The 22,463-nt window shown below is 36.8% G+C and overlaps 1 protein-coding gene across 2 annotated transcripts in view; it reads left to right on the top strand.

The window, feature by feature from the left end:
- LOC133547134 (oocyte zinc finger protein XlCOF22-like) overlaps positions 1-22,463 on the top strand; it is a 48,833-nt gene that overhangs the window by 10,885 nt on the left and 15,485 nt on the right. The gene's annotated exons all lie outside the window — the stretch shown is intronic.

Here is a 22,463-nt window from a genome sequence, read left to right as displayed (position 1 = left end):
CATGCATGCATACAACATGATACATCACACATGCATGCATACAACATGATACATCACACATGCACGCATACAACATGATACATCACACATGCATGTATACAACATGATACATCACACATGCACGCATACAACATGATACATCACACATGCATGTATACAACATGATACATCACACATGCATGCATACAACATGATACATCACACATGCATGCATACAACATGATACATCACACATGCACGCATACAACATGATACATCACACATGCATGCATACAACATGATACATCACACATGCACGCATACAACATGATACATCACACATGCATGTATACAACATGATACATCACACATGCATGCATACAACATGATACATCACACATGCACGCATACAACATGATACATCACACATGCATGTATACAACATGATACATCACACATGCATGCATACAACATGATACATCGCACATGCATGCATACAACATGATACATCGCACATGCATGTATACAACATGATACATCACACATGCAAGCATACAACATGATACATCACACATGCATGCATACAACATGATACATCACACATGCATGCATACAACATATACATCACACATACAACATGATACATCACACATGCATGCATACAACATGATACATCACACATGCATGCATACAACATGATACATCACACATGCATTCATACAACATGATACATCACACATACAACATGATACATCACACATGCATGTATACAACTTGATACATCACACATGCATGCATACCACATGATACATCACACATACATGCATACAACATGATACTTCACGCATACAACATGATACTTCACACATACAACATGATACATCACACATGCATGCATACAACATGATACATCACACATGCTTGCATACAACTAGATACATCACACATGCATGCATACAACATGATACACCACACATGCATGCATACAACATGATACATCACACATGCATGCATACAACATGATACATCACACATGCATGTATACAACATGATACATCACACATGCATGCATACAACATGATACATCACACATACAGCATGCATACAACATGATACATCACACATGCGTGCATACAACATGATACATCACACATGCATGTATACAACATGATACATCACACATACAACATGATACATCACACATGCATGTATACAACTTGATACATCACACATGCATGCATACCACATGATACATCACACATACATGCATACAACATGATACTTCACGCATACAACATGATACTTCACACATACAACATGATACATCACACATGCATGCATACAACATGATACATCACACATGCAAGTATACAACATGATACATCACACATGCAAGCATACAACATGATACATCCCACATGCATGAATACAACATATACATCACACATACAACATGATACATCACACATGCATGCATACAACATGATACATCACACATGCATTCATACAACATGATACATCACACATACAACATGATACATCACACATGCATGTTTACAACTTGATACATCACACATGCATGCATACCACATGATACATCACACATACATGCATACAACATGATACTTCACGCATACAACATGATACTTCACACATACAACATGATACATCACACATGCATGCATACAACATGATACATCACACATGCTTGCATACAACTAGATACATCACACATGCATGCATACAACATGATACATCACACATGCATGCATACAACATGATACATCACACATGCATGCATACAACATGATACATCACACATGCATGTATACAACATGATACATCACACATGCATGCATACAACATGATACATCACACATACAGCATGCATACAACATGATACATCACACATACAACATGATACATCACACATGCATGTATACAACATTATACATCACACATGCATGCATACAACATGATACATCACACATACATGCATACAACATGATACATCACACATACAACATGATACATCACACATGCATGCATACAACATGATACATCACACATGCTTGCATACAACATGATACATCACACATGCATGCATACAACATGATACATCACACATGCATGCATACAACATGATACATCACACATGCATGCATACAACATGATACATCACACATGCATGTATACAACATGATACATCACACATGCATGCATACAACATGATACATCACACATACAACATGATACATCACACATGCATGCATACAACATGATACATCACACATACAACATGATACATCACACATGCATGCATACAACATGATATCATGTTGTATGCATGCATGTGTGATGTATCATGTTTTATGCATGCATGTGTGATGTATCATGTTGTATACATGCATGTGTGATGTATCATGTTGTATGCATGCATGTGTGATGTATCATGCATGCATGCATACAACATGATACATCACACATGCACGCATACAACATGATACATCACACATACATGCATACAACATGATACATCACACATGCACGCATACAACATGATACATCACACATGCACGCATACAACATGATACATCACACATGCATGTATACAACATGATACATCACACATGCACGCATACAACATGATACATCACACATGCACGCATACAACATGATACATCACACATACAACATGAAACATCACACATGCAAGCATACAACATGATACATCACACATGCACGCATACAACATGATACATCACACATGCACGCATACAACATGATACATCACACATACAACATGATACATCACACATGCATGCATACAACATGATACATCACACATGCATTCATACAACATGATACATCACACATACAACATGATACATCACACATGCATGTATACAACTTGATACATCACACATGCATGCATACCACATGATACATCACACATGCATGCATACAACATGATACATCACACATGCAAGTATACAACATGATACATCACACATGCAAGCATACAACATGATACATCCCACATGCATGAATACAACATATACATCACACATACAACATGATACATCACACATGCATGCATACAACATGATACATCACACATGCATTCATACAACATGATACATCACACATACAACATGATACATCACACATGCATGTATACAACTTGATACATCACACATGCATGCATACCACATGATACATCACACATACATGCATACAACATGATACTTCACGCATACAACATGATACTTCACACATACAACATGATACATCACACATGCATGCATACAACATGATACATCACACATGCTTGCATACAACTAGATACATCACACATGCATGCATACAACATGATACATCACACATGCATGCATACAACATGATACATCACACATGCATGCATACAACATGATACATCACACATGCATGTATACAACATGATACATCACACATGCATGCATACAACATGATACATCACACATGCACGCATACAACATGATACATCACACATGCATGTATACAACATGATACATCACACATGCACGCATACAACATGATACATCACACATGCATGTATACAACATGATACATCACACATGCACGCATACAACATGATACATCACACATGCATGTATACAACATGATACATCACACATGCATGCATACAACATGATACATCACACATGCATGCATACAACATGATACATCACACATGCACGCATACAACATGATACATCACACATGCATGCATACAACATGATACATCACACATGCACGCATACAACATGATACATCACACATGCATGTATACAACATGATACATCACACATGCATGCATACAACATGATACATCACACATGCACGCATACAACATGATACATCACACATGCATGTATACAACATGATACATCACACATGCATGCATACAACATGATACATCGCACATGCATGCATACAACATGATACATCGCACATGCATGCATACAACATGATACATCACACATGCAAGCATACAACATGATACATCACACATGCAAGCATACAACATGATACATCACACATGCATGCATACAACATGATACATCACACATGCATGCATACAACATATACATCACACATACAACATGATACATCACACATGCATGCATACAACATGATACATCACACATGCATGCATACAACATGATACATCACACATGCATTCATACAACATGATACATCACACATACAACATGATACATCACACATGCATGTATACAACTTGATACATCACACATGCATGCATACCACATGATACATCACACATACATGCATACAACATGATACTTCACGCATACAACATGATACTTCACACATACAACATGATACATCACACATGCATGCATACAACATGATACATCACACATGCTTGCATACAACTAGATACATCACACATGCATGCATACAACATGATACACCACACATGCATGCATACAACATGATACATCACACATGCATGCATACAACATGATACATCACACATGCATGTATACAACATGATACATCACACATGCATGCATACAACATGATACATCACACATACAGCATGCATACAACATGATACATCACACATGCGTGCATACAACATGATACATCGCACATGCATGTATACAACATGATACATCACACATACAACATGATACATCACACATGCATGTATACAACTTGATACATCACACATGCATGCATACCACATGATACATCACACATACATGCATACAACATGATACTTCACGCATACAACATGATACTTCACACATACAACATGATACATCACACATGCATGCATACAACATGATACATCACACATGCAAGTATACAACATGATACATCACACATGCAAGCATACAACATGATACATCCCACATGCATGAATACAACATATACATCACACATACAACATGATACATCACACATGCATGCATACAACATGATACATCACACATGCATTCATACAACATGATACATCACACATACAACATGATACATCACACATGCATGTTTACAACTTGATACATCACACATGCATGCATACCACATGATACATCACACATACATGCATACAACATGATACTTCACGCATACAACATGATACTTCACACATACAACATGATACATCACACATGCATGCATACAACATGATACATCACACATGCTTGCATACAACTAGATACATCACACATGCATGCATACAACATGATACATCACACATGCATGCATACAACATGATACATCACACATGCATGCATACAACATGATACATCACACATGCATGTATACAACATGATACATCACACATGCATGCATACAACATGATACATCACACATACAGCATGCATACAACATGATACATCACACATACAACATGATACATCACACATGCATGTATACAACATTATACATCACACATGCATGCATACAACATGATACATCACACATACATGCATACAACATGATACATCACACATACAACATGATACATCACACATGCATGCATACAACATGATACATCACACATGCTTGCATACAACATGATACATCACACATGCATGCATACAACATGATACATCACACATGCATGCATACAACATGATACATCACACATGCATGCATACAACATGATACATCACACATGCATGTATACAACATGATACATCACACATGCATGCATACAACATGATACATCACACATACAACATGATACATCACACATGCATGCATACAACATGATACATCACACATACAACATGATACATCACACATGCATGCATACAACATGATATCATGTTGTATGCATGCATGTGTGATGTATCATGTTTTATGCATGCATGTGTGATGTATCATGTTGTATACATGCATGTGTGATGTATCATGTTGTATGCATGCATGTGTGATGTATCATGCATGCATGCATACAACATGATACATCACACATGCACGCATACAACATGATACATCACACATACATGCATACAACATGATACATCACACATGCACGCATACAACATGATACATCACACATGCACGCATACAACATGATACATCACACATGCATGTATACAACATGATACATCACACATGCACGCATACAACATGATACATCACACATGCACGCATACAACATGATACATCACACATACAACATGAAACATCACACATGCAAGCATACAACATGATACATCACACATGCACGCATACAACATGATACATCACACATGCACGCATACAACATGATACATCACACATACAACATGATACATCACACATGCATGCATACAACATGATACATCACACATGCATTCATACAACATGATACATCACACATACAACATGATACATCACACATGCATGTATACAACTTGATACATCACACATGCATGCATACCACATGATACATCACACATACATGCATACAACATGATACTTCACGCATACAACATGATACTTCACACATACAACATGATACATCACACATGCATGCATACAACATGATACATCACACATGCTTGCATACAACTAGATACATCACACATGCATGCATACAACATGATACATCACACATGCATGCATACAACATGATACATCACACATGCATGCATACAACATGATACATCACACATGCATGTATACAACATGATACATCACACATGCATGCATACAACATGATACATCACACATACAGCATGCATACAACATGATACATCACACATGCATGTATACAACATTATACATCACACATGCATGCATACAACATGATACATCACACATACATGCATACAACATGATACATCACACATACAACATGATACATCACACATGCATGCATACAACATGATACATCACACATGCTTGCATACAACATGATACATCACACATGCATGCATACAACATGATACATCACACATGCATGCATACAACATGATACATCACACATGCATGCATACAACATGATATATCACACATGCATGTATACAACATGATACATCACACATGCATGCATACAACATGATACATCACACATACAACATGATACATCACACATGCATGCATACAACATGATACATCACAAATACAACATGATACATCACACATGCATGCATACAACATGATATCATGTTGTATGCATGCATGTGTGATGTATCATGTTGTATGCATGCATGTGTGATGTATCATGTTGTATACATGCATTTGTGATGTATCATGTTGTATGCATGCATGTGTGATGTATCATGCATGCATTTATACAACATGATACATCACACATGCACGCATACAACATGATACATCACACATACATGCATACAACATGATACATCACACATGCACGCATACAACATGATACATCACACATGCACGCATACAACATGATACATCACACATGCACGCATACAACATGATACATCACACATGCAAGCATACAACATGATACATCACACATGCACGCATACAACATGATACATCACACATACAACATGAAACATCACACATGCACGCATACAACATGATACATCACACATGCACGCATACAACATGATACATCACACATGCACGCATACAACATGATACATCACACATGCATGTATACAACATGATATCATGTTGTATGCATGCATGTGTGATGTATCATGCATGCATGCATACAACATGATACATCACACATACATGCATACAACATGATACATCACACATGCACGCATACAACATGATACATCACACATGCACGCATACAACATGATACATCACACATGCACGCATACAACATGATACATCACACATGCACGCATACAACGTGATACATCACACATGCACGCATACAACATGATACAACATGATACATCACACATGCACGCATACAACATGATACATCACACATGCACGCATACAACATGATACATCACACATGCACGCATACAACATGATACATCACACATTCACGCATACAACGTGATACATCACACATACAACATGAAACATCACACATGCACGCATACAACATGATACATCACACATGCACGCAAACAACATGATACATCACACATGCATGTATACAACATGATATCATGTTGTATGCATGCATGTGTGATGTATCATGCATGCATGCATACAACATGATACATCACACATGCATGTATACAACATGATACATCACACATGCATGCATACAACATGATACATCGCACATGCATGCATACAACATGATACATCGCACATGCATGCATACAACATGATACATCACACATGCATGTATACAACATGATACATCACACATGCATGCATACAACATGATACATCACACATGCATGCATACAACATGATACATCACACATGCATGCATACAACATGATACATCACACATGCATGCATACAACATGATACATCACACATGCATGCATACAACATGATACATCACACATACAACATGATACATCACACATGCAAGCATACAACATGATACATCACACATGCATGCATACAACATGATACATCACACATGCAAGAATACAACATGATACATCACACATGGAAGCATACAACATGATACATAACACATGCATGTATACAACATGATACATCACACATGCATGCATACAACATGATACATCACACATGTATGTATACAACATGATACATCACACATGCAAGAATACAACATGATACATCACACATGGAAGCATACAACATGATACATAACACATGCATGTATACAACATGATACATCACACATGTATGCATACAACATGATACATCACACATACAACATGATACATCACACATACAACATGATACATCACACATGCAAGAATACAACATGATACATCACACATGGAATTATACAACATGATACATAACACATGCATGTATACAACATGATACATCACACATGCATGCATACAACATGATACATCACACATACAACATGATACATCACACATGCATGTATACAACATGATACATCACACATGCATGCATACAACATGATACATAACACATGCATGCATACAACATGATACATCACACATGCATGCATACAACATGATAGATCACACATGCATGCATACAACATGATACATCACACATGCATGCATACAACATGATACATCACACATGCATACATACAACATGATACATCACACATGCATGCATACAACATGATACATCACACATACAACATGATACATCACACATGCAAGCATACAACATGATACATCACACATGCATGCATACAACATGATACATCACACATGCAAGAATACAACATGATACATCACACATGGAAGCATACAACATGATACATAACACATGCATGTATACAACATGATACATCACACATGCTTGCATACAACATGATACATCACACATGCATGTATACAACATGATACATCACACATGCATGTATACAACATTATACATCACACATGGAAGCATACAACATGATACATAACACATGCATGTATACAACATGATACATCACACATGTATGCATACAACATGATACATCACACATACAACATGATACATCACACATACAACATGATACATCACACATGCAAGAATACAACATGATACATCACACATGGAAGCATACAACATGATACATAACACATGCATGTATACAACATGATACATCACACATGCATGCATACAACATGATACATCACACATGCATGTATACAACATGATACATCACACATGCTTGCATACAACATGATACATCACACATGCATGCATACAACATGATACATCACACATGCATGTATACAACATGATACATCACACATGCATGCATACAACATGATACATCACACATACAGCATGATACATCACACATGCAAGCATACAACATGATACATCACACATGCATGCATACAACATGATACATCACACATGCAAGAATAGAACATGATACATCACACATGCATGCATACAACATGATACATAACACATGCATGTATACAACATGATACATAACACATGCATGTATACAACATGATACATCACACATGTATGCATACAACATGATACATCACACATACAACATGATACATCACACATACAACATGATACATCACACATGCAAGAATACAACATGATACATCACACATGGAAGCATACAACATGATACATAACACATGCATGTATACAACATGATACATCACACATGCATGCATACAACATGATACATCACACATACAACATGATACATCACACATGCATGTATACAACATGATACATCACACATGCTTGCATACAACATGATACATCACACATGCATGCATACAACATGATACATCACACATGCATGTATACAACATGATACATCACACATGCATGCATACAACATGATACATCACACATACAACATGATACATCACACATGCAAGCATACAACATGATACATCACACATGCATGCATACAACATGATACATCACACATGCAAGAATAGAACATGATACATCACACATGGAAGCATACAACATGATACATAACACATGCATGTATACAACATGATACATCACACATGCATGCATACAACATGATACATCACACATGCATGTATACAACATGATACATCACACATGCAAGAATACAACATGATACATCACACATGGAAGCATACAACATGATACATAACACATGCATGTATACAACATGATACATCACACATGCATGCATACAACATGATACATCACACATACAACATGATACATCACACATGCATGTATACAACATTATACATCACACATGCATATATACAACATGATACATCACACATACAACATGATACATCACACATTCATGCATACAACATGATACATCACACATGCTTGCATACAACATGATACATCACACATGCATGCATACAACATGATACATCACACATGCATGCATACAACATGATACATCACACATGCATGCATACAACATGATACATCACACATGCATGCATACAACATGATACATCACACATGCATGCATACAACATGATACATCACACATACATGCATACAACATGATACATCACACATACATGCATACAACATGATAAATCACACATGCATGTATACAACATGATACATCACACATGCATGTGTACAACATGATACATCACACATGCATGCATACAACATGATACATCACACATGCATGCATACAACATGATACATCACACATGCATGCATACAACATGATACATCACACTTGCATGCATACAACATGATACATCACACATGCATGCATACAACATGATACATCACACATGCATGCATACAACATGATACATCACACATACATGCATACAACATGATACATCACACATACATGCATACAACATGATACATCACACATACATGCATACAACATGATACATCACACATACAACATGATACATCACACATGCATGTATACAACATGATACATCACACATGCATGCATACAACATGATACATCACACATGCATGCATACAACATGATACATCACACATGCATGCATACAACATGATACATCACACATACAACATGATACATCACACTTGCATGCATACAACATGATACATCACACATGCATGCATACAACATGATACATCACACATGCATGCATACAACATGATACATCACACTTGCATGCATACAACATGATACATCACACATGCATGCATACAACATGATACATCACACATGGATGCATACAACATGATACATCACACTTGCATGCATACAACATGATACATCACACATGCATGTATACAACATGATACATCACACATGCATGCATACAACATGATACATCACACATGCATGCATACAACATGATACATCACACATGCAAGAATAGAACATGATACATCACACATGGAAGCATACAACATGATACATAACACATGCATGTATACAACATGATACATCACACATGCATGCATACAACATGATACATCACACATGCATGTATACAACATGATACATCACACATGCAAGAATACAACATGATACATCACACATGGAAGCATACAACATGATACATAACACATGCATGTATACAACATGATACATCACACATGCATGCATACAACATGATACATCACACATACAACATGATACATCACACATGCATGTATACAACATTATACATCACACATGCATATATACAACATGATACATCACACATACAACATGATACATCACACATTCATGCATACAACATGATACATCACACATGCTTGCATACAACATGATACATCACACATGCATGCATACAACATGATACATCACACATGCATGCATACAACATGATACATCACACATGCATGCATACAACATGATACATCACACATGCATGCATACAACATGATACATCACACATGCATGCATACAACATGATACATCACACATACATGCATACAACATGATACATCACACATACATGCATACAACATGATACATCACACATGCATGTATACAACATGATACATCACACATGCATGTGTACAACATGATACATCACACATGCATGCATACAACATGATACATCACACATGCATGCATACAACATGATACATCACACATGCATGCATACAACATGATACATCACACTTGCATGCATACAACATGATACATCACACATGCATGCATACAACATGATACATCACACATGCATGCATACAACATGATACATCACACATACATGCATACAACATGATACATCACACATACATGCATACAACATGATACATCACACATACATGCATACAACATGATACATCACACATACAACATGATACATCACACATGCATGTTTACAACATGATACATCACACATGCATGCATACAACATGATACATCACACATGCATGCATACAACATGATACATCACACATGCATGCATACAACATGATACATCACACATACAACATGATACATCACACTTGCATGCATACAACATGATACATCACACATGCATGCATACAACATGATACATCACACATGCATGCATACAACATGATACATCACACTTGCATGCATACAACATGATACATCACACATGCATGCATACAACATGATACATCACACATGGATGCATACAACATGATACATCACACTTGCATGCATACAACATGATACATCACACATGCATGTATACAACATGATACATCACACATGCATGCATACAACATGATACATCACACATGCATGCATACAACATGATACATCACACATGCATGCATACAACATGATACATCACACATACAACATGATACATCACACTTGCATGCATACAACATGATACATCACACATGCATGCATACAACATGATACATCACACATGCATGCATACAACATGATACATCACACTTGCATGCATACAACATGATACATCACACATGCATGCATACAACATGATACATCACACATGCATGCATACAACATGATACATCACACATGCATGCATACAACATGATACATCACACATGCATGCATACAACATGATACATCACACATGCATGCATACAACATGATACATCACACATACATGCATACAACATGATACATCACACATACATGCATACAACATGATACATCACACATGCATGTATACAACATGATACATCACACATGCATGTGTACAACCCGATACATCACACATGCATGCATACAACATGATACATCACACATGCATGCATACAACATGATACATCACACATGCATGCATACAACATGATACATCACACTTGCATGCATACAACATGATACATCACACATGCATGCATACAACATGATACATCACACATGCATGCATACAACATGATACATCACACATACATGCATACAACATGATACATCACACATACATGCATACAACATGATACATCACACATACAACATGATACATCACACATGCATGTATACAACATGATACATCACACATGCATGCATACAACATGATACATCACACATGCATGCATACAACATGATACATCACACATGCATGCATACAACATGATACATCACACATACAACATGATACATCACACTTGCATGCATACAACATGATACATCACACATGCATGCATACAACATGATACATCACACATGCATGCATACAACATGATACATCACACTTGCATGCATACAACATGATACATCACACATGCATGCATACAACATGATACATCACACATGGATGCATACAACATGATACATCACACATGCATGCATACAACATGATACATCACACATGCATGTATACAACATGATACATCACACATGCATGCATACAACATGATACATCACACATGCATGCATACAACATGATACATCACACATGCATGCATACAACATGATACATCACACATACAACATGATACATCACACTTGCATGCATACAACATGATACATCACACATGCATGCATACAACATGATACATCACACATGCATGCATACAACATGATACATCACACTTGCATGCATACAACATGATACATCACACATGCATGCATACAACATGATACATCACACATGGATGCATACAACATGATACATCACACATGCATGCATACAACATGATACATCACACATGCATGTATACAACATGATACATCACACATGCATGTATACAACATGATACATCACACATGCATACATACAACATGATACATCACACATGCATGCATACAACATGATACATCACACATACAACATGATACATCACACTTGCATGCATACAACATGATACATCACACATGTATGCATACAACATGATACATCACACATGCATGCATACAACATGATACATCACACTTGCATGCATACAACATGATACATCACACATACATGCATACAACATGATACATCACACATGCATGCATACAACATGATACATCACACATGCATACATACAACATGATACATCACACATACAACATGATACATCACACATGCATGCATACAACATGATACATCACACATGCATGCATACAACATGATACATCACACTTGCATGCATACAACATGATACATCACACATACATGTATACAACATGATACATCACACATGCATACATACAACATGATACATCACACATGCATGCATACAACATGATACATCACACATACAACATGATACATCACACTTGCATGCATACAACATGATACATCACACATGCATGCATACAACATGATACATCACACATGCATGCATACAACATGATACATCACACATGCATGCATACAACATGATACATCACACATACATGCATACAACATGATACGTCACACATGCATGCATACAACATGATACATCACACATGCATGCATACAACATGATACATCACACATACAACATGATACATCACACATGCGTGCATACAACATGATACATCACACATGCATGCATACAACATGATACATCACACATGCATGCATACAACATGATACATCACACATGCATGCATACAACATGATACATCACACATGCATGCATACAACATGATACATCACACATGCATGCATACAACATGATACATCACACATACAACATGATACATCACACATGCATGTATACAACATGATACATCACACATGCAAGAATACAACATGATACATCACACATACAACATGATACATCACACATGCATGTATACAACATTATACATCACACATGCATATATACAACATGATACATCACACATACAACATGATACATCACACATTCATGCATACAACATGATACATCACACATGCTTGCATACAACATGATACATCACACATGCATGCATACAACATGATACATCACACATGCATGCATACAACATGATACATCACACATGCATGCATACAACATGATACATCACACATACATGCATACAACATGATACATCACACATGCATGTATACAACATGATACATCACACATGCATGTGTACAACATGATACATCACACATGCATGCATACAACATGATACATCACACATGCATGCATACAACATGATACATCACACATGCATGCATACAACATGATACATCACACTTGCATGCATACAACATGATACATCACACATGCATGCATACAACATGATACATCACACATGCATGCATACAACATGATACATCACACATACATGCATACAACATGATACATCACACATACATGCATACAACATGATACATCACACATACATGCATACAACATGATACATCACACATACAACATGATACATCACACATGCATGTATACAACATGATACATCACACATGCATGCATACAACATGATACATCACACATGCATGCATACAACATGATACATCACACATGCATGCATACAACATGATACATCACACATACAACATGATACATCACACTTGCATGCATACAACATGATACATCACACATGCATGCATACAACATGATACATCACACATGCATGCATACAACATGATACATCACACTTGCATGCATACAACATGATACATCACACATGCATGCATACAACATGATACATCACACATGGATGCATACAACATGATACATCACACTTGCATGCATACAACATGATACATCACACATGCATGTATACAACATGATACATCACACATGCATGCATACAACATGATACATCACACATGCATGCATACAACATGATACATCACACATGCATGCATACAACATGATACATCACACATACAACATGATACATCACACTTGCATGCATACAACATGATACATCACACATGCATGCATACAACATGATACATCACACATGCATGCATACAACATGATACATCACACTTGCATGCATACAACATGATACATCACACATGCATGCATACAACATGATACATCACACATGCATGCATACAACATGATACATCACACATGCATGCATACAACATGATACATCACACATGCATGCATACAACATGATACATCACACATGCATGCATACAACATGATACATCACACATACATGCATACAACATGATACATCACACATACATGCATACAACATGATACATCACACATGCATGTATACAACATGATACATCACACATGCATGTGTACAACCCGATACATCACACATGCATGCATACAACATGATACATCACACATGCATGCATACAACATGATACATCACACATGCATGCATACAACATGATACATCACACTTGCATGCATACAACATGATACATCACACATGCATGCATACAACATGATACATCACACATGCATGCATACAACATGATACATCACACATACATGCATACAACATGATACATCACACATACATGCATACAACATGATACATCACACATACATGCATACAACATGATACATCACACATACAACATGATACATCACACATGCATGTATACAACATGATACATCACACATGCATGCATACAACATGATACATCACACATGCATGCATACAACATGATACATCACACATGCATGCATACAACATGATACATCACACATACAACATGATACATCACACTTGCATGCATACAACATGATACATCACACATGCATGCATACAACATGATACATCACACATGCATGCATACAACATGATACATCACACTTGCATGCATACAACATGATACATCACACATGCATGCATACAACATGATACATCACACATGGATGCATACAACATGATACATCACACATGCATGCATACAACATGATACATCACACATGCATGTATACAACATGATACATCACACATGCATGCATACAACATGATACATCACACATGCATGCATACAACATGATACATCACACATGCATGCATACAACATGATACATCACACATACAACATGATACATCACACTTGCATGCATACAACATGATACATCACACATGCATGCATACAACATGATACATCACACATGCATGCATACAACATGATACATCACACTTGCATGCATACAACATGATACATCACACATGCATGCATACAACATGATACATCACACATGGATGCATACAACATGATACATCACACATGCATGCATACAACATGATACATCACACATGCATGTATACAACATGATACATCACACATGCATGTATACAACATGATACATCACACATGCATACATACAACATGATACATCACACATGCATGCATACAACATGATACATCACACATACAACATGATACATCACACTTGCATGCATACAACATGATACATCACACATGTATGCATACAACATGATACATCACACATGCATGCATACAACATGATACATCACACTTGCATGCATACAACATGATACATCACACATACATGCATACAACATGATACATCACACATGCATGCATACAACATGATACATCACACATGCATACATACAACATGATACATCACACATACAACATGATACATCACACATGCATGCATACAACATGATACATCACACATGCATGCATACAACATGATACATCACACTTGCATGCATACAACATGATACATCACACATACATGTATACAACATGATACATCACACATGCATACATACAACATGATACATCACACATGCATGCATACAACATGATACATCACACATACAACATGATACATCACACTTGCATGCATACAACATGATACATCACACATGCATGCATACAACATGATACATCACACATGCATGCATACAACATGATACATCACACATGCATGCATACAACATGATACATCACACATACATGCATACAACATGATACGTCACACATGCATGCATACAACATGATACATCACACATGCATGCATACAACATGATACATCACACATACAACATGATACATCACACATGCGTGCATACAACATGATACATCACACATGCATGCATACAACATGATACATCACACATGCATGCATACAACATGATACATCACACATGCATGCATACAACATGATACATCACACATACAACATGATACATCACACATGCATGTATACAACATGATACATCACACATGCAAGAATACAACATGATACATCACACATGGAAGCATACAACATGATACATAACACATGCATGTATACAACATGATACATCACACATGCATGCATACAACATGATACATCACACATACAACATGATACATCACACATGCATGTATACAACATTATACATCACACATGCATATATACAACATGATACATCACACATACAACATGATACATCACACATTCATGCATACAACATGATACATCACACATGCTTGCATACAACATGATACATCACACATGCATGCATACAACATGATACATCACACATGCATGCATACAACATGATACATCACACATGCATGCATACAACATGATACATCACACATGCATGCATACAACATGATACATCACACATGCATGCATACAACATGATACATCACACATGCATGCATACAACATGATACATCACACATACATGCATACAACATGATACATCACACATACATGCATACAACATGATACATCACACATGCATGTATACAACATGATACATCACACATGCATGTGTACAACATGATACATCACACATGCATGCATACAACATGATACATCACACATGCATGCATACAACATGATACATCACACATGCATGCATACAACATGATACATCACACTTGCATGCATACAACATGATACATCACACATGCATGCATACAACATGATACATCACACATGCATGCATACAACATGATACATCACACATACATGCATACAACATGATACATCACACATACATGCATACAACATGATACATCACACATACATGCATACAACATGATACATCACACATACAACATGATACATCACACATGCATGTATACAACATGATACATCACACATGCATGCATACAACATGATACATCACACATGCATGCATACAACATGATACATCACACATGCATGCATACAACATGATACATCACACATACAACATGATACATCACACTTGCATGCATACAACATGATACATCACACATGCATGCATACAACATGATACATCACACATGCATGCATACAACATGATACATCACACTTGCATGCATACAACATGATACATCACACATGCATGCATACAACATGATACATCACACATGCATGCATACAACATGATACATCACACATGCATGCATACAACATGATACATCACACATACAACATGATACATCACACTTGCATGCATACAACATGATACATCACACATGCATGCATACAACATGATACATCACACATGCATGCATACAACATGATACATCACACTTGCATGCATACAACATGATACATCACACATGCATGCATACAACATGATACATCACACATGGATGCATACAACATGATACATCACACATGCATGCATACAACATGATACATCACACATGCATGTATACAACATGATACATCACACATGCATGTATACAACATGATACATCACACATGCATACATACAACATGATACATCACACATGCATGCATACAACATGATACATCACACATACAACATGATACATCACACTTGCATGCATACAACATGATACATCACACATGTATGCATACAACATGATACATCACACATGCATGCATACAACATGATACATCACACTTGCATGCATACAACATGATACATCACACATACATGCATACAACATGATACATCACACATGCATGCATACAACATGATACATCACACATGCATACATACAACATGATGCATCACACATACAACATGATACATCACACATGCATGCATACAACATGATACATCACACATGCATGCATACAACATGATACATCACACTTGCATGCATACAACATGATACATCACACATACATGTATACAACATGATACATCACACATGCATACATACAACATGATACATCACACATGCATGCATACAACATGATACATCACACATACAACATGATACATCACACTTGCATGCATACAACATGATACATCACACATGCATGCATACAACATGATACATCACACATGCATGCATACAACATGATACATCACACATGCATGCATACAACATGATACATCACACATACATGCATACAACATGATACGTCACACATGCATGCATACAACATGATACATCACACATGCATGCATACAACATGATACATCACACATACAACATGATACATCACACATGCGTGCATACAACATGATACATCACACATGCATGCATACAACATGATACATCACACATGCATGCATACAACATGATACATCACACATGCATGCATACAACATGATACATCACACATGCATGCATACAACATGATACATCACACATGCATGCATACAACATGATACATCACACATACAACATGATACATCACACATGCATGCATACAACATGATACATCACACATGCATGCATACAACATGATACATCACACATGCATGCATACAACATGATACATCACACATGCATGCATACAACATGATACATCACACATACAACATGATACATCACACATACATGCATACAACATGATACATCACACATGCATGCATACAACATGATACATCACACATGGATGCATACAACATGATACAGTCAGGACAAAAAAAGCATGTTGGTTTGAGAACTTAAAAAAATCCCAGTTTTCCTGAGATTCAAACTCTTCAACATTCAAACTATTCTTATATTCATACTACATTCTGTCAACCTTTCAGTTCAGCTTCAGCATTGGAGAATTCAAACACAATTCTTTCAGGAATTTCTTCATCTACTTAATATTATTATAATAATTAAATGTAGCTTACCACATTGAATGTGTGGACTGCATGAATGATGTCTTCTCAGTTCTCACTGTAACGCAATTTGAGTGTCTAGAAACACACTAAATTAATTCAATATTACTGTTATTAATAAGGTAAACAAGTTATCTTTTGAAGGAGTAGTCAGTAATCTGATTACTTCTTCCCAGTTTAACTGTGGTGACACTATCTAAATGAAAGCAAAACAGATGTCATCTTTTTTGGACAACATGTTTGACCTCGAACAGTACAGTAGAAAATGGATGGATGGATGTTGACTATGCTCATGCTATTTTTAGTGTGACATGTCTCTAAAGATGAATGTGAAAATGACAGTAATTATTGTCCACCAGCAGGGGGAGCTCATCACTAGTACTACTGCGTGGAGGCTGCCATGTGGTACATTATTTCCTGTGTGTGTATGACTTATTCAGAGGGAGAACAGCACACTAGTATGGATTGCAGGAATTAATTTGAGGATGTTTTTATATGAATAAGGTGGATTGGATGTTAGCCTGGGAAGGCATTCCCCTGAAGGTCTTCTTCATGTGTCAGCTGGAAGTACCCTGACTGCTGTGAGGGGAAACTGATGAGATTGTGAGATCATATGTTGGTGCAGGACAATGTCTCATGTGAC

The sequence above is a fragment of the Nerophis ophidion genome, unplaced genomic scaffold (genome assembly GCF_033978795.1).
Source record: "Nerophis ophidion isolate RoL-2023_Sa unplaced genomic scaffold, RoL_Noph_v1.0 HiC_scaffold_67, whole genome shotgun sequence".
NCBI lineage: Eukaryota > Metazoa > Chordata > Actinopteri > Syngnathiformes > Syngnathidae > Nerophis > Nerophis ophidion.
This window is presented reverse-complemented; position numbering and strand designations above follow the sequence as displayed.